Genomic DNA, 18,739 nt, shown 5'->3' with positions numbered 1-18,739 from the left:
TAGTGGAGGGACAGAGAGAAAGGGAGAGAGATAGAATCCCAAGTAGGCTCCGCACCACCAGGTGCCTGATGCGGGGCTCAAACCCATGAAGCTGTGAGATCATGACCTAAGCTGAAACCAAGAATTGGATGCTTAACCGACTGAGCCACCCAGGCACCTCAGTTTCCTCTGCTTTTTACACCATGCTTGGCCATGCCCCTGTGCTCAGATCCCGGAGAGAGGACTCATCTACCAGGCACAAGAAATACCAAGTAAACCCTGGGTTCTTAATCCCAGAGAAATGCACAGTTTTCGACAGAGGAATATGATAGACATATACCTTGCCTGGGTGTTTCACATTTGAAAGGAAATGGCCTTAAATGACCACAAGCCAAATGGTCCCATGCCTCTCAGACACTCAGCTCTGTGGACATAGATTTAGAGTTGAAATAAAAGGGGTGGGGCAGCCAGGGAGCAACTGGTGTAGGACAACTACTCACCTGTCTGAATTGAGCTCAGAAAGTCTGAATGCTACGATTGCCTTTAAACCTTTAGTCACCTTGCTGGCACTCTACCTTGATAACCACTAACGGTCCCATCACACAGACCGCAGGAATATCCTCCCATCGTCCATGAAGCAATTCCTTCAAATTCTTACTGTTCATCTTGTAGACACAAGGGTGTCATATACTAGGAAAGAATGTCAGCCCCTCACCTTGATGGGGAGAGCCCTGACTCAAGCTCCACCAGAAGCCTCTCCTGACTCTGGGAAGCCTGTTCTCCTGTGCTGCTTGGCACTGATGTCTGTCTTGTCCTGTTTTCCTTTTAGGGACTCTGAAAGGTGCGCAACATCATGCAAAAATATGGGGTTCCCGATCCTTTTTATCCCCTAGGATTCATCCCGCTTACAAAGACAATACCTTTCACCCTGGTGTCCAACCACCATGTCATCTGGAGTCTATGGCTCTGTTGCCATTCACAACTCCACTCCCATTCCTCTGCATTCTCTGGCCTTGTGTATGTTTTCAAATTGAGACACAATTTCTAGAAAGTTACATCAAGCAAGGAGGGAAAGCATTTCCTCTAAAAGTTATGGAAAAATTAGCTCTACATGAAGGCAGTAACATTCATTCATTAAACCATTTTCTGCAGAGTGAGTGCTGTGCGCGTCACTGCATGAGGTACTTGATCTTCAGCAGTGGACAACACAGGCAGGGTCCCCTCTCTTAGGCAATTTACATCCTAATTTGAGGGCAGGACAGGAGGGAAATAGAGTAGGAAAGGAATGGAAAATAAATTAGATAACTACACCCTGTGATGAGCCTTATGTGTAGACTTGAGACACAAGCCCCAAAAGCATCACGACTTTGGGGAGGGAGCAACAGCAACACAAACGTAACAAATTCCAAGATCTCCCTGCAGTGACTGGTCCACTCCTTGAAAAGTGATGTTAAGTGGGTTCCTTTCTGATGGGCAGAGGGCTGTCCTCTTGTGATCACAATATCCAATGGGAGGGAAGTTCCCCCGGCAAATGAAATGACCTCTTTCTTTGTATGTAAAGTGCCCAAAAGTGAGGTTTAATACATTTTTAAATTATATTTCTGTTCACTCACAAGCATCCAGACCAAGAAAGTCATAAAAATAAAACATGCAGGGGCACCTGGCTGGCTCAGTCAGGAAGGCATCCAACTTTGGCTCAGGTCACGAACTCGTAGATTGTGGGTTTGAGCCCTGTGTCAGGTTCTGTGCTGACAGCTCATAGCCTGGAGCCTGCTTTGAATTCTGTGTCTCTTTCTCTATTTGCCCTTCCCCAACTCACACTCTGTGTTTTTCTCCCTCTCAAAAAAATAAATAAACTTTAAAAAATTTAAAAAATAGGGGCACCTGGGTGGCTCAGTTGGCTGAGTGTCTGACTTCCGTTCAGGTCATGATCTCACAGTTCTTGGTTTCAAGCTCCACGTCAGGCTCTGTGCTGCTTCGGATTCTGTGTCTCCCTCTCTCTCTGTCCCTCCCCCAATCATGCTCTGTTTCTGTCTGAATAATAAATAAACATAAAAATTTTTTACATTAAAATTAAAAATTAAAAAATAAAACATGCATAATTTATCTGACTTCCACGATTCTATCTTTACTTTTAAAGACCTTCCTCAGTTTTAGGAATATCAAAATGAAGTTTGACAGGACTATTTCCTTTTTCTTTGGTTCTCTATGTCATTATAGCTTTCGAAGCATTTTATCTTCTCCTTCCAAATGTTTACAGGCCTTGCCACCACCTACTAAACACCTAATGCTAACCCTCTTGTTTCCCTTTGAAGTGATTTCTTATATTATGGTCACTCTTCTGGCTATGGTAGTATTTTCTAACTCAAAATAATCACGGAAACTCTGCCCCTCCTCTCAGCCTCTAAACCACAAAGGGCCTCAGCTCTCCCGACCTCTAATTGGAACACAACTTTCCTATGTCATCCCCAGCTTCTTTGTTCTTCTCCAAGATCCCGCTGTAACGGGCAGCACGGCCAGGAACAGCAGCCACTTCTGTAGCTCATTGGGCCCATATGCTGTTCACTTTTCTCCAGCTGACCATCGGCATCTCACCCAAAGTGAGCAATAGCTAGTCTGGAAAACTTTTCCACACCAGCAGGCAGGCCTTTGAGATTCTAAGAGAAAAGCGTAGGAAAAAGCGATAATCCTCATGTAAAGCTTTCAGCAGGAAATGGAAGATCTCCAAAAGCATTCAGCCACACCAGCATTGGACAAAGACTCAGGAAGAACTGGCCCCCATCTTCAGCTAGTCTCCTCTGTGAGGCAACATTTCCCTTCTTGGCAGCTGTGGACAGCATTCTGGAACATTGCATCTCGGTGAGTTCAGAACGAAATTTTATTCTCAAATAAAATATGAGAAATTTTAAGTATTCCAAACCAGAGCTTTAAATTTTTGAAAAGGATTCTTGGACCTTCCTGACAAGGCCCCAACCCATCTTTCCCACATTATCTTCCTTAACTCACATTCATGTGTATAAAACTCCTGTCAGGGACACCTGGGTGACTCAGTTGGTTAAGCATCTGACTGCGGCTCAGGTCATAAGCTCATATTTTGTGAGTTCCAGCCCTGCATCAGGCTTGCTGCGGTCAGCACAGAGCCTGCTTCAGAGCCTCTGTCCCCCTCTCTCTCTACCCCTCCCCTGCTTGTGCTGTCTCTCCCTCTCTTACAAGATAAACATTTTTTAAAAGTTTAAAAACTAAAAATAAAAACTCCCAAAACACCTGAAGCATTGTTTCCCTTTTTATTTATTTTTTATGAACATAATTGACTGTCAGATTGGCTTACATACAACACCCAATCTCATTCTAACAAGGGCCCTCTTCATTGCCCATCACCCTTTGTCCTCTCTCCCCCATCCTCCCCTCATTGTTTCCCTTTTTTCTATGTCTATTTATTTATTTTGAGAGAGAGAGCAAGCTGGGGATGGGGCAGAGAGAGAGAGAGGATCCCAAGCAGGCTCCATGCTTTCAGCACAGAGCCCAATACAGGGTTCCATGTCATGACTGAGATCATTACCTGAGCAGAAACCAAGAGTCTGACACTGAACCAGCTGAGCCACCCAAGAGCCCTGAAGAGTTGTTTTCTAAAGACACCTGGCATTTTCCAACCTCTGAGCATCTATCTGCTTGCGGGTTCCTCTGTCTCAAGATACTCATTCTCAGCCCTCATTTGGGACTCCTTCGACTGCTGCCTTCCCTACGAATCCTTCTCTACCCCCCACCCCCAGCCACAATCTGTCAAACACAAACTCTTGGAACCCAGTTGCTATACTGGGGAAGTGCAAGAAACCCAACGAGAAGCCTATATGAAAAGGAATCAAAGCTCTGACAGTTCTCAGCTGACGGTTGCACCAACTTGCCAACCACACGAGTAAACCGTCTTGAGCTGCAGTCCCTGGTGCGCCACTCCATGCTAGGCCTGTAGAACAGAGTCACCCTTGCAAACCCCACCAAGCTGCAACTCGCAAGCAAGTGAAACGAGTGTTGCTCTTTCAAGCCATTAAGCATTGGGGCGGTTTAAGAGCAGTCAATAACCAGGACAACCACTTAGCTAATGTTCTCTTTGTCTTTTAAGATTAGAAGTCCATATGTTAAAATTCTAAATTTTTCCTAGATGTTTCAATATCCATAACATATCCTCTTGGTCAGCTAATGAATGGGCTACTCTGTTGGAGTGAATCACAGGCTCTCTGCCAGGTACACACCGCGCTCCACCAAAACCTCTCTCCGGCTGGAGGGTGAGACTCAGGAGGATGTGGGCCTCGTGCCCCAGCTTCAACTACCGCTGCTCCTTTTCCCTCCGCTGTTGTATTTTGAGTTCCCCTCAAGTATCCATTTGAACAAAGGATTCTATAGCTGGAAAATATTTGAAAAGTGCTGTTCTAGAGTGTTAGGCCCAGCAAATCTGAAGCCCTGTTCTCTGCTAGCGGCTCCGATGAATTTCACGAACCAGTGGAACAACTGCTTAAATTGTTTTCCATTTACAGGCAAAACTAAATGGAAACCCTGGTTACATTTTCTACAATCTCTCCGATGCGGGGTATTTCTGCTTCTGCCTGGGATACCTGGTACATGAAAGGCAACTCCTATTGCTTTCAGAAGTTCCCTCCATAAGCAGCAAAGCAGTGACACCTGCTTAGAAAAAATTCTTCCCAGGAGTCATGGATGACATTTCTGGGAAAGATCCCAGAATGGCACATTGGAAATTAATAAGCATACCAAGCAAATGGCTCCTGTGGAAGATGTATCCTCTTGTTCATTCAGCAGAATTGTATTGTCAGTGTAATGACCCCCCTGCCTCCCTGAGCCACTACTACTCACTGCTGAAGCCATTTGACATTATTTCTTATCGGTTTGGGCTTGCTTTAGACACTAAGACCCCATAGATCCCCAGTCAGGGCTGATTTAGGGACATACAGGTCAGCAATGTGAGCATTGGGGATGGAAAATGACCTTGGTAAGTCCCAGTCTGACTTCATGATCAGATTCTAGTAACTGGACACGACCCTTCTCCCATGACTAGGCACCTACATTCCTCCTGTTTCCAGCCACTGAGTCTCAGCCTGCTCTCTACGTCATCCTCTGTTTCCTCAAAACCAGAGCCCTTATCATGATTTCATCACTCATTCTGGGCTCTGACAGTCTCCCAGAAATGATGTGTGCCTTCCTGAGTAGTCCAAGCCTCTTGCTTTTTCCAGACTCCTCACCACTGGACTCCACCTCCTTGCAAGGATACCACCTGTCACCTCTTGCTGGCCCGTCCCGACACGGGCACTTCTCCAATCTGCCATCACCCTTTTCAGAAACCACATGTAACACGTGCAGTGGTTTCCCCCACACCTGCAGGCAGCCTCAGCCTCTCGGGACCCGCCCCACCACAAGAGGACAAATGGCTTCAAGGCCACTGCAGGGCTGTTGGGGCCGCAGCAACCAGGCACCACAGACCAGGTGGCTTACACAGCAGGAATGCATTGTCTCATAGTCCTGGAAGCTAGAAGCCTGAGGTCAAGGAGTTGGCAGTATTGGTTCCTTCGTTTTGTTTTTTTAATGTTTACTTATTTTTGAGAGAGACCTACACACAGAGTGTGAGTGGGGGAGGGGCAGAGAGAGAGGGAGGCACAGAATCTGAGGCAGGCTCCAGGCTCTGAGCTGTCAGCGCAGAGCCTGATGCGGGACTAGAATCCACAAACCATGAGATCATGACCTGAGCTAAAGTTCGACACTCAATCAACTGATCCACCCAGGTGCCCCAGTATTGGTTCCTCCTAAAGGCCATGAGAAAGACTCTGTTCCAGGCCTCTCTTTCATGGCTTGTAGATGGCCATCTTCCCCTTCTCCCAGCCCCCCCCCCCCCCGGGTATCTTCACGGCGTTTTCTCTCTCTGTGCGTCTCCATGCCCAAATTTCTCTTCCTGTAAGGGTACTAGACATATTGGATTAGGGCTCACATTAATGACCACACTTTAATTTAATTACCTCTGCAATGACCCCATCTCAAATATAGTCATATTCTAAGGTACTAAGATATTAGAGTCTCAACAAATTAATGGCATCAGTGGTGGGGGCACATAACATGCTTAACAGATGCCCACTGTCTCCTTGGTGTGAGCTTGAGAGAATATAAAGGCAGTGATTTTTAACTCAACCTGACTCCTCCAATGAGGTAATACAAATAAATAGTATCCACTGCTAAACTTCATATATGAGTGTGTCTGAAAAGTCTGGTGAGGCAGAATGGCCAACAGCTTATTTTCACCTGAGAGACTGAGTAACCTCATGGAATAAATGGACACAGAAGAGGCCAGGAAGACAAGTGGCCAGCAGGAAAGAACACAGTGTCTGTCACCTGGATATTCTTTCCAATCCCGGTAAATTCATATCCCTTGGAGGAAGAGATAGACTTAAAATTCAAACTGAAGGAGCTGTTTTCAGTTTATAAATGTTTTTAGTTTTTGTAGCATAAGCAATGCTGCCTTATTATCAGGCTAATAAAAAAATAACATTATCCTTATTTCCCAGCCTAAAATAGCATAGCTGGGTACACTGATGGCTCAGAAAATGCAATAAAGCTTTGATGACAAAGTGTTCCAGAACATCGACTAGATGTGACATAAGTATCAGCATCTGGTGAATACAGTTATGCCCAGAAAAAGCAGGAGCAGGAAGTATAGTGCCCAGCAGATAGCAAGTGGTAGGTGACTGCCTTGGTTTATGACAACACTTAAGTCACATCATGGAAATTTTTAGACATTTTTGGGAGAGGTGGGAGTGACTTCACAAGCAGCTAGGGTACGTATTGTAACAGGTAAGAGCAAGCGTTAACAAATACAAATTGTCCCTAAAAGATAATGATTGTGTGTGTGTGTGTGTGTGTGTGTGTGTGCGCATGCGTGCACATGCACCTGACTGAATAACTAGGGCTTCCAAAATCACAGTTGAAGAAAGGGCTTTAGAAAAGTGATATTTTTAATAGAGGAGCTTCTGATTGATTGCAATTCAATTTCAATTTGGCTTTAACTAAGTCAAAAAAGTTATAATTTAATGTTAGCATCTGGTCAATATAGTTCTTCCAATCACACTGTGTTAAAGAGATGCACACTTCTGTCTCTTCGAACACTGGTAGGCTGTCATCTTCATTTGGGTAATGAAATTGAGGGTTAGGAAAGTCTAGCAAAGAGATGTATTATTTCATTCACCTACATGATGGTGATTTTATTGAATAAAAGTGCTCAAAGTTAGACTCTCTTTTGTGGTGTCATTTGAAAAAACAAAATTCCCAGAAGAGGAGACACATAAACATCAAGAGATGATACGTGAACAAATCAAATGGCAGCCAAGTTCAATCGCATAAAATCCTATTGTAACGTTGACCCCCCTTGGCTCCTAATTGTGGTTTGTAGTGAAAGTCGGTGCAGTTTGCAATGAATCCAGCATCCAAGGTGGAAGGTTTATGACAACCTTATTTTTGCTTTTCACAAAGTACATGAGAAAACCAAGCAGAGAAGGATAACAAAGGGCAGAAATCCTGAGGCTAAATTATAGGTTTGTATATCCCTGAAATATTATTAGCCTAGTCAAACTCCTACTGAGCCTCTGCATTGTATTTAGATTTCTCTGTGGCTTCAGTGGGACACCATGCTCTATGCTTGGCTGCCCCGTGAAGTGTTGTTATTTAAGAGTTGATGCATTCTCTCCAGCTGTGGCAACAATCCCCACAGAGGTTTCACATTAGCTAAATTTTTCAAAGTTCTACAATTTTGTTTTAGTTTAACAGAAGTAATACACAGAGATGGGAAGCTTTGTCAAGGTCATTTTTACAGAACTACGACTAATTGGTAATGACTGATGTGGACCCCCCAAGTTCAATTACCTGAGAGCTTCAGTCTTGTAAAGCACCTGACCTAGAATCTGAACATAGAAGACATCCAAGTATCAGGTCCCTTGCCATTCAAGCTGACCACGCTGTGGGCTTCTATTCAATTATGACATGGATTTTTATATAAAGTTCTTAATTATTTCAGAGACTTTGTTTTCTAACCAAATTTCAAATAAGGAGATACTTCCTCCTTGCTACTGTATGAACAAAGCACCCAACTAAATTGACTCTCTCTTGGCTACTGATCTGGGCTTGTCAGTCAGGTGGTTCCCACTCAGTTATGTAAAGGTCAGGAAGCGGGCTGCCACCATAGAGACAAGGGACATGTAACTGCCTCAAGTCTATTTGAAGCCTGGGTAGCTTTGAGGCAACAGCTGAAGCAGAAGATTAGGGCAGGCTAGAGTCTGATCTATTTGCCTCCACATGCATTCTGACCTGAAGTAAAAAAAAGCCAGCACTGTAGAAAGTGGCAAGGAAACTCTGTCCTCTGTCTGGGAGGGGCCACAAGGCCCCCTGACCTTCTGCTTCCGGTTGAATTCAGCCAATAGGAAGGCCTGCTAGAAGGCTAAGAGAACAGAAAGGGACGCATTTTCTCAGCTCCTACCAGTGACTGCAAAGCTTCACCAAAGGTTACAGGTCCTGTCAAGGCAGCCCACCGTACCTACCTTCCTCCTCTCAGGCCCTGGAAACACCACCTCCCATGTCCCTGGGACTTAGAGGGATGACAACTACTAGGCCCTTTACTATCATTTAAATTTTCCCTACACTCTACCCACACCTTTGTAACTTGTGTATTAAGCCACCCTCAAATTATCCCTTTAAAAGGGCAGGAAAAAAGGGTGTTACATTTATTCAAACACTCATGCCATGCACGTCAGCACAGTGAAGTCTCCTCCACCACATTGACATGAAATGACCTCCACTGTGGACATCTTAGGACACCATTATCCAACTGCACTGTTCACTCTCTCAGCCAATATTTGCTGGCGGACTTTGTGCTGAACACAGACGCTGTTCTAGGCAAATTGGCAAACACAGTGAGTGTGCTGGGTAGCCCCAGCTCCCCACGTTAGAGATGAAGTCTCGTGGCTTCCTGTTTATCTCATCTCCATGCCCTGCTGGAGACCAGGCCTTCATCACTGGAGTTCACTGCCCAGTAGACTCCACATCTGTGCCCCTGCCTCCTTTCTGCCCAGTCCATCCTCTGCACTGCACACCACAGTCTTCATAGCACAGATAAAAGGTTACTTATCAACTCCTGAGCACGCCATGTGGTCCTTGCCCATCTTTCCATCCCATGATCCGGTCCTGCCAACACTTATCATTCCCCCAACCTGCCAGAGTTTTCCATGCCTCTATGATTTTCACATCCTCTTCTAGCTGCTTGGAATGCTGTCTTCCCATCATCTTCCTGGAAAACTCCTAACCCAAGTGACCCTACAAAGCCTTCCAGGGACTAATGGGTGGAATTAAATGCTTCCTTCCATTGGTCCCCACACACACCTCTGTCATATCACTCAATGTTCTGTTGCAAAGCTGGTTCACTCTTGTCTCCCCTATACTAGGCTTGGGTTGTGGGCAGGGGCCCTGTCAAATGCTACTTTTAAAGCTGCCCATAGCGATTTTTGCATTCCAAGTGGTACAGCATGTTTGCCTTTGGGGAAGATCTGGAGTTTTTTTTTATTGGGGAAAACACCATGGTGTCCTTTTTAATTTACAAAGGAAATGCCCAAAGCCTGACATGAAAAAAGAGACTGAGACAACAAGAAATCAAATATTGTTAAAACAAGCCCTGGGGTAGTCTAGTGAATCCCTGGGGAGACATTACCTGGCTGCAAAGATAGTCCTCCGTGTCCTTCCCCAGTGAGGAGGCTGAGGCTGGGGGACAGAAAAGCTAAGTGGGTGAGAGAGGACCCCAGAAGCAAGACACCTGGCTGGGGCTACAGGACATGCTTTTGGCACAGTGATAGCTAATCTCTCACTTAGACTTTCCTTTTCTATGTTGTAATTCTTAGAAATTACAATGACTTCTAAGATATCACTGCCATCTGTTCACCTCTGTATCCTAATAGCACCCTTAAGGAATGAAGGAAGAAAATGTATTTGTGCATTGGGGCCAACCAGAACACAGACAGGCAGCACAGCAAGCGTAGGTGGGGAAGAGGGGCAACAATGAAGGGGAGCCCAAGCCAGAGCAACACCCAGAGAAAGAGATGATACTAGCAGGTGCAGGTGCATCAGCTTTGTTCTTCCTGACAGTTCCATCCTGTTTCTCTTTCCTTTGGTAACTTTGTTCTTTTTTTTTTCTTTTTTGAAAATTTCTTCTAATGTTTATTCATTTTTGAGAGAGAAAGACAGAACATAGACAGGGGAGGGGCAGAGAGAGCAGGAGGCACAGAATCTGAAGCAAACTCCAAGCTCCAAACTGTCAGCACAGAGTCTGATGTGGAGCTTGAACCCACAAACCATGAGCTCATGACCTGAGACAAAGTCAGATAGATGCTTAAGTGACTGAGCCACCCAGGTGCCCCACATAACTTTGTTCTTATAATGCCTTAAGGAGCCAGAGAAGAAGACAAAGGCAAAGATAATAGGACCCCTTAGTGACATATCCAAGGTAATGACCTTGATAAAAATGGAAGAAATGGTTGGCTAATTAGTACAAGACATCTGAAAGCTTTTCTGGGCTCTGGTGAACTCTTGACTCTCACACCAAACTGCCAGCCAGTGTCATCTCCACACCTACAGCCAATGGGCCAGGTCATAACTTCCTGAATGTGGCACCCAGTTTGCTCCTAGTTTTCACTTTCCTGAGCTACTAGAATGGTCCAGGGCAGATGAAGGTCTAATATCTCAAAGCCACCAGGACAAACACAGAGAGAAGAGGGTCAATGGGCCCCTCACAGGGCAGAGAAACACGATGTGTCCTCGGAGCCATGTAGTAGAGAATCTGGGCCATAGAGCTTCCTAGCCAGAGGTTTTGGGGAGCCTACAGTCAATAACTCTACACTCATGAGTGTTTATTCAGACAAAAGCCCTCAACCCTCAAAGGCTCTGCTGACTCTCACAAAGAAACCCCAAAGACAGTTGTGTTCCCAACTTTGACCTCCACACCCCTTCCATCCTCTTAGGCACACTTCTTTTCATTGAAAGACATTGGATTTTTGCCCTATGAAGCACAAAAGTTCCCCACCTGCAAAGTGGCTAAGAGGGCAAGGTCACAGGAAATCACCATGCACACAAGCAGCGCAAGTGCGCGGCGCTCAAAACCAAGGCCACTGATGTGGCCATACTGCCTCCCGGGCAGGAGGCTCAGTGAGGGGCACCTACAGTCAAGGCCACACGGTCAGTGAACAGGCCCCCGCAGGCATGTGAGAAGAAGCTGCAACAGAACCACCCTGCCAGTGGGAACATCTGAACGTGGCTGTTTACTATTTTAAGTGCTTCTGCAAAAGGATGTGAGAAACAGAAAAGGTCAGAATCGTGAGCTGTCCATTACTGCTCATGGCTTGATGTGGACAAGAAATAGGAAAATGACAGAGTTAATGATGAACCAGGAGACAGAACAAAGGGGAAATGACACACAAGCAGGGGTTGACAGTGTGTTTAGATATACTGCTCATTGCTGTCCATACTGACAGGCTCCAGGACTGAGGGAGGATCAGAACATAGAAAAGGTGCCCTGGTAAACGCATCCAATGCTTTACTCCCTTGAACAGTAACATTAAAACATAGGTGAATTGTATTAGCAAAAGGTTGGTTAACAGAGTCTGCATTTGGAATTTATTTCTGTTGTTCATAAGAGTACTCTCTTTCATAGGAACACAAAGCAAAGAACTTTACCTGTTAATGTATGTAGTACAGCTTATCAGTAGATTTCTAAGACATAAACCTGAAAATATCAGTTCCTATATTTGGATTCTCCTAGCTATGAAAAAAAATCAAAGACAAGAGATTGGCACCTTTTTGAGAATGTAAGTGAAATCTTGAGTGGAAAATAAAGCTCATGTATCCATGACAAATGTAAATCCAGCCAAAAATCCAAAGTGGTTAATAAGTACTGAAGTGTCATGGAGATAAGAAGGAAGGAAAGAGGAGCGGGAGGAAGGGACAGAAGGTATGGGTTTTCAAAACCTCCAGACCTCAGACTGACTCCAGGACCCGCCACCTCCTCTGCAGCAACCATCAGTGTGCTATTTCTCCTCCCCAAGCCCCACATCCCTCTCCGTGATCATGGAGACCACAATAGCTAAGAGGGGTAAAGGTTTAAACCTAGAATAAAGCAAGCACAGAGAATATATGAGTTTGTCCCTTCTTCCTTCAGAATGGCTTTGGGGAAGCCACACTGAATTCTTCTTATAAGGTCTTGAACTTCAATTTGTGGAGGCAGAGGCAGTCAGGAGCAAGAAGAAAGAAATGAACTAATGAGTAAAGGTGAAGCAACGGGAAAGAAACCCCAAGAAATAGATAATTGCTCTCCATCACTACAAAAATATAATAAATATTTAGTTCCGTCCTGTCACGGTGGGCAGAGGAAAGCCCACAAATGGACTGAGAGCTTCCTAAGGGGGCCTTTGCAAGGCCAGTGACCACTGAGGAGGCATCATTACTCACCTTGGCTCTGGGGCCACTAACGAATAGGTCATCTTTCCTTTCAGTGTAGAAACTGAATCAGGGACAACATCATCATCATAATAAAGAAGCTTACAGTTTAACTCTAGGTTTAGTCTCTGACTACTTACTTGGTCATCCGACTTTAGTGTAGGGCAGGATGTCCCAATATTTAAAAATATGAAAGCTGGTGAGCCTGGGTGGCTCAGTTGGTTAAGCAACTGACTCTTGACTTCAGCTCAGGTCATGATCTCATCATTTGTGAGTTTGAACCCCTCATCAGGCTCTGAGCTGACTGTGGAGTCTGCTTGGGATTCTTTCTCTCCCCTCTCTCTCTGCTCCTACCCTACTTGCTCTCTCTCTCAAGATAAATAACTAAACTTTAAAAATTTCTTAAATATGAAAGCAGTCTCTTTTGCAATGTCAAAAATGTCACAGACCATGGGGGGCACCTGGGTGGCTCAATTGGTTAGACATCCAACTTCAGCTCAGGTCATGATCTCACAGTTTCTGAGTTCAAGCCTCATGGGACAGCTCATATCCTAGAGCCTGCTTCGGATTCTGCGTCTCCCTCTCTCTCTGTACCTCCCCTGCTCATGCTTGCTCTCCCTTGCTCTCTCAAAAATAAATAATAAATGTTAAAAAAAATGTTTAAATAAAGCTATTTATTTTTCATGTGTCAGTTCATAAATAGGATGGTTCAAGGATGATCAAATCCATCAACAACTCTTACAATGGACTTTTTCCCCAGGTTTTTTCTGTGTCCTTCTGAGTTAGGTGTGTGGCTTTAGTATGAGTCTGAAAATAAATTTTATAATGACAAGATGGCTTCCCCACTTTTAGGCATTGCATGAAAACTTGACAGCATCCAAAAGAGAATTTAGTAGCCAAAAAAACAAAAACAAAATAAAATAAAGCAACCAGCTATCCAAAAATTTTCACCAGAAGCATCCAGCAGATGAACCGCGGCCCTAAGTCTCATTGTCCTCACAGTCTCTTTGTAGAACATTTAAGGGAGTATCTAACCTGGATGTCAACTTGTTGAGGACACCTACAGGATTCTAAATCTCTTTTACATCCTATAGCTTATTCAGAGCAGCAGACTTTTACTAATGGGGAAAGGGGGAAAGCCTTGTTTATTAAGACATTTTCCTCACTTTCTAATAATAATAAAATGAGGGAGTTGTTTGCCTCCCTTACAAAGCTTAGATTTCCTTTGCTTGTAATACCCAAATAAATTGTAGCTTAACACATGAGATGCCATGAAATGTAACTTAAACCCCATGTTTCTTTTCCCCCTTTAAACTGTCATCTGATTGTCTCCCTAAGAGACGGAAACAAACTACACATGATTGTTGCTCCCTAGTAACTACTGCTTCTGGAACATACCAGAGAATATAATTGGACCTCATTGGAGTTCACCAAAGTCCAGTACTCAGCCCCAGTTTCTAGACCTAGCACTTCTTATACCCTGATGCTGATTGACATACTTTTCCAGATAAGGTAATTTAAAATTTTTTTAAGGTAAATATAAAAAATTAAAATAAGTTGTTACTTAATTCATGCTAGGTGGAGTATACACAGTAATTCCTTTGTTTCCAGTTGAGCAAAAAGTTTGGTCATTCACCTAGCAACCTGGGTGGGGTCCTGTATGTCTGTATCTCCTTCATCTCCAGAACTAATTTACCAGGAAGTCCCGGCAATTCTAATTTTCTTTTCTTTTTTTTTTTATAGTTTATTGTCAGACTGGTTTCCATAAAACACCCAGTGCTCATCCCCACAAGTGCCCTCCTCCATGCCCATCACTCCTTTTCCCCTTCCCCCCGCCCTTCAGCCCTCAGTTTGCTCTCAGTATTAGAGAGTCTCTCATGGTTTGCCTCCCTCCCTCTCCCTAACTATTTCTCCCCCCTTTCCCTCCTGCATGGTCCTCTGTTAAGTTTCTCCTGTTACACTTATGAGTGAAAATATATGGTATCTGTCCTTCTCTGCCTGACTTATTTCGCTTAGCATGACACCCTTGAGTTCCATCCACATTGCCACAAATGGCCAGATGTCATCCTTTCTCATTGCCATATAGTACTCCACTGTATATATAAACCACATCTTCTTGATCCATTCGTCAGTTGTTGGACACTTAGGCTCTTTCCATGATTTGGCTATTGTTGAAAGTGATGCTATGAACATTGAGGTATGTAGGCCCCTATGCATCAGCACTTCTGTATCCCTTGGGTAAATCCCTAGCAGTGCTATTGCTGGTCACAGGGGAGTTCTACTATTAGTTTTTCGAGGGGCAAAATTTTTTTAAAAGAATCACAGATCAGAGCTTCCCTTTTTAAGAAAATCTATAATCTCAAAAATCTACTCTAAATGTACATTAGATTTAACCCCATGGTATCTACATATATTGAAAAATAGTCATGACACTTGTGTGTAAAATATTATCGATCCCACAACAGAGGATACTTAATAAGAATACAGCTTTCTGGATGCATTGCAACTGTGTGGTATACAACCTCCCTCCTCCTGGAGGTGCAAGGCCCACAGACGAGGAACTACCTGCCTGAGGCACTGAGCATCTTTCTTCCTTTGTATAAATCTCCATCAAAAAAGCTGAAGATGAATAATTATTTGGTCAATTTTGAAGCCAACTTTTAAAAATAGAAAAAGGGAGAGAACAGCAAATATTGAGTGTAAATTTAGCCTTAATGTTATACTGAATTAATGAATATATTGCTTACAAACAACTGAAATTTATTTCTCACAGTTTTGGAGGCTGGAAAGTAGATTAGGTGATGGCATGGCCATGGTCTAATGAAGAGCTCTCTTCCTAGTTCATAATCAGTGCCTTTACTGTATCCTAACTTAGGGGAAGAGAAGGAATCTTTTCCTAGGACTTCTTCCTTTCCCCCTTTGTCTTTGTTTAAGGAAGAGATCAAACATCCCAATATCTCTACTTTGAAGCAAGCACTAGAAAACAACAGTGAAAAAACCTACAAGTTTTACAAGGAATTATTGGTACAGTGATATAGCTATGTCTCAGAGTCTCTTGAGAAATAATGCTGATTAATTCTTATTATTAATTGTACTGTTAAAAATGGAGCTGTGAATCACTGGATGAAATTTAAATTCGCCATAATAGGCAAGAACTCATAAACTAACTGAATGAAAAGTCTTTAAAATCCGGTTGTTAAAACAGAAGGAAAAAACTCCAGACGTTTATACAATTATTTGGCATGTTATGCTAAGAGTCTTGGGGAAAAACCAACGCAGCTAACTGAAGACTCTTTTTAACTGCCTGAATATCTTGAAAATGATCAATAAATAAATAATTAATAAACACCCCCCCACAATAAGTCCTGTCCTTCCATATCAATGCCATTTTTATGAGACCACACCCCGAAACCAGGTCCATGGTTTCAATGCAAATGGCGAGCTACACCACGTTACTGGTGAGCACGGGGGCATCCTGTCAGCCTGTTGGAACAGGCCTGAGCATCTGCCTTCCGCGTTTGGTTATGGTCTGTGTCAACAAATACTGCAGCATAGAAGGCCCAGCAAAATTATTCATCGGGGACATGTTTACATTTCTACTGTCAATTCTAATAGGTTTCTTATTGAATTAAATTCTTCTGCCCTCATTAGAATCATGATTGCCTGTCACTGAGTATGACATGTTTGAATTCCCACAAGGGTGTCAGACTCTCCATCTTGTATATTGCCCAGGAGGGATCAAGGACAAGGCACAGTTGAAAATTTTACATGTCAATCCTTAAAATTATGGTATAAATACCGCTTAGCAAATAAGTAATTGTGCTTCACCACAAAACAGTGTAGAGAACTCCTGGTGTCCTTTTGTCTAGCAGGACTTATACCTCTGACAGAGCCAGGCTAACGTGCCGTCTCCCAGCATCAGTTCATAGATGTCGTACCTTGTGGTTTCTCAGGTCTTGCTGGTAAACATGACAAGAACAACAAACTACAGTATCTAAAGGCTATTAAGGCTTACAAACATAAACAGCCACGTGGGGTAGGGTTTAGGGTAAGGGTTACTGCTAAGAACACAATAGCAGGTGCAGAGGAAACTTGGGTATTGTGGAGGCCAGATGACTCTCTGCTACATAAGAGAGAGACCCCCAAGTCGTGGTCACATTTATTGAATGCTTATTCTGCCAAGCATTTGTTATACTTTAATTTTTTAAGAATTACAACTCAGTGACGAATAACGCTTAAGCGTGTTTTTGCAATAGAGGCCACTGGAGCTCAGAGAGCCATTTTCCCATAGAGTAAATGGCTGAGCAGGATGGAAACTACGTCCATCTGACTCTCCTTTACAGCTCCCCCTCCCACATTGGCTCGGGGAGAGTCCATCCCTCCAGAGACACGGAATGGTCACAGAAGTTGACAAGGGGGCTTTGGGGATTCAGAAAGTATCCTGGCTAAGAGGATGGATGGAATCACAAGCCAGATTCCACAGAGATCTGGAGCACAGATCTAGTGCCAGTTGGACCATCCCTATTCAAAGTTTGGGGTTTGCTCTTTCTTCACTAACTAAGTGGAAAGGAAAAGAGGGCTGTGCTAGCCAAGAACTGTGGTGAAGAAAAATGAACCATCCTTTATTTCCCTGATCCTTACTTTTCGATCAAATTTACAGACGTCACTAGGAGATTGACTTTTGGGGGGATTTGTAACTAGCATCAAATCAGATTGCTTCATCCTCTAAGCCCTAAAATGTTACAGCTTGATCCCGTTTTCCAACATTCCCCAACCTGAGTTTTTCTTAGAGCTGTTGCCTCCTCTTGAGAATCTAAATCCCTGGGGATGGGGTTCAGGTAACTATATTCTGAGCTCCCCAACACAAGAGGCCTGAGATGTAAAGTAAGTAAACATTTTGCAGTTGTTTACCAATCAGTCATGATGTCTTTTTGGTTTTTTCATGGAGTCTTCATTTGTGGTAAAAAAATGAGGAGGTACAGCTTTGGGACAGAAGGCCGTCAGAAGTAGGCTGGCTATAGAGAAAGCCAGCTTCTCATCACTATTAAAATTCTTTTCCAAGAGATTCAAAATCAACTGTATTGGAATATCCAAAAAAAAATTCTATTAAAAGCAACTGTAACCTAGAGAGAGCAGAGTAGAAGGAAAGGGTTGGTTTGTTTGATGGCTTGCGTATTTGCACTCATAAACTCAGAACTTGACACCTACATCGGGAAGCAGTTTTGCCTGGTGACTCAGTGCTGCCTAGTTGCCTTTTGAGACCACCTGATTCTCAGCCATGTCTCTATAATGGTATAAAACAACTTCTCACTTCCCAGATCAGTTCTCTTTTTCTTCCTCTACCTCCATGTTTTCTTCCGTGAACTCTCCTTTCTTATTCTTTTTCTCTCTGTCTCCATTCTCTGCCTCTCAAATTTCTTGGACAACCTCTCTGTACTTGGCTTCTAGACACTTCCTTCTGTTTTGATTTTTCTTTCCTTTCAGACTCCAGGATGCCTTCTGTTCTAACATCATTCCTTTCCCTGCCACTCCCAGGCTCATGGTTTGGTACCCAAGCTGTTTTCTGTGCACTGGCAGCTAGCCTCAGATTCCATTCTGCCACAGGATTTAACTCTAAGTCAGGCAGTAAATGGGCTCTTTACAAATCTCGCTTAATTTAAAGAACTCTCTCTGTGAGCTGCATTCCCGGGGACGTTTTTCAAGGGTGTTAGCAATGAGGCTATATGCACTTGCTTGTACAACAGCAGACTGGCTGCTGTTTCTGTCACTCGGAGAGACCAAAGTTAAGTCTCGAATTAACTAGCCAGCGTAAACTGCAGGAGCCAAGAGAGTGGTTTCGTGGACTCATGTTATTTTCATCTAATTTGTATAGTTTTAGCAACTAGGGCATGAGGTACGCAGGCCCAACTGTCAGTGCGAGAGACGTGGCAGGAGAACATTGCGCTGATCAGCTCGGGGGCAGGTTGGACGGTGGAGAACAGAGAAGTCTGGAAGCCATGATTATTCCATCACTCAGCCTAGGTGACTAGGAGAACAACTCAGTCATAGTCTTTCGATGACTGTGACTTAGGTGACAGTTCATGTCCTATCCCTTTCTTATTGTGTCTACTTGGGACCATTGACCTTTGGTTCATAAGGTCATTTTTCAAAGGGCTAATTTGGATGACCTGTCAACAGGTCACTGAACAACTTGAAACTCTGCACGAAATAGTGTTTGAGTGCCGTGCTGTGTTGGCATCTC

This window comes from Suricata suricatta, chromosome 1 (assembly GCF_006229205.1).
Source record: "Suricata suricatta isolate VVHF042 chromosome 1, meerkat_22Aug2017_6uvM2_HiC, whole genome shotgun sequence".
In the NCBI taxonomy this organism is placed as follows: domain Eukaryota; kingdom Metazoa; phylum Chordata; class Mammalia; order Carnivora; family Herpestidae; genus Suricata; species Suricata suricatta.
The sequence above is the reverse complement of the archived record's forward strand: the minus strand, read 5'-3'. Positions refer to the sequence as shown.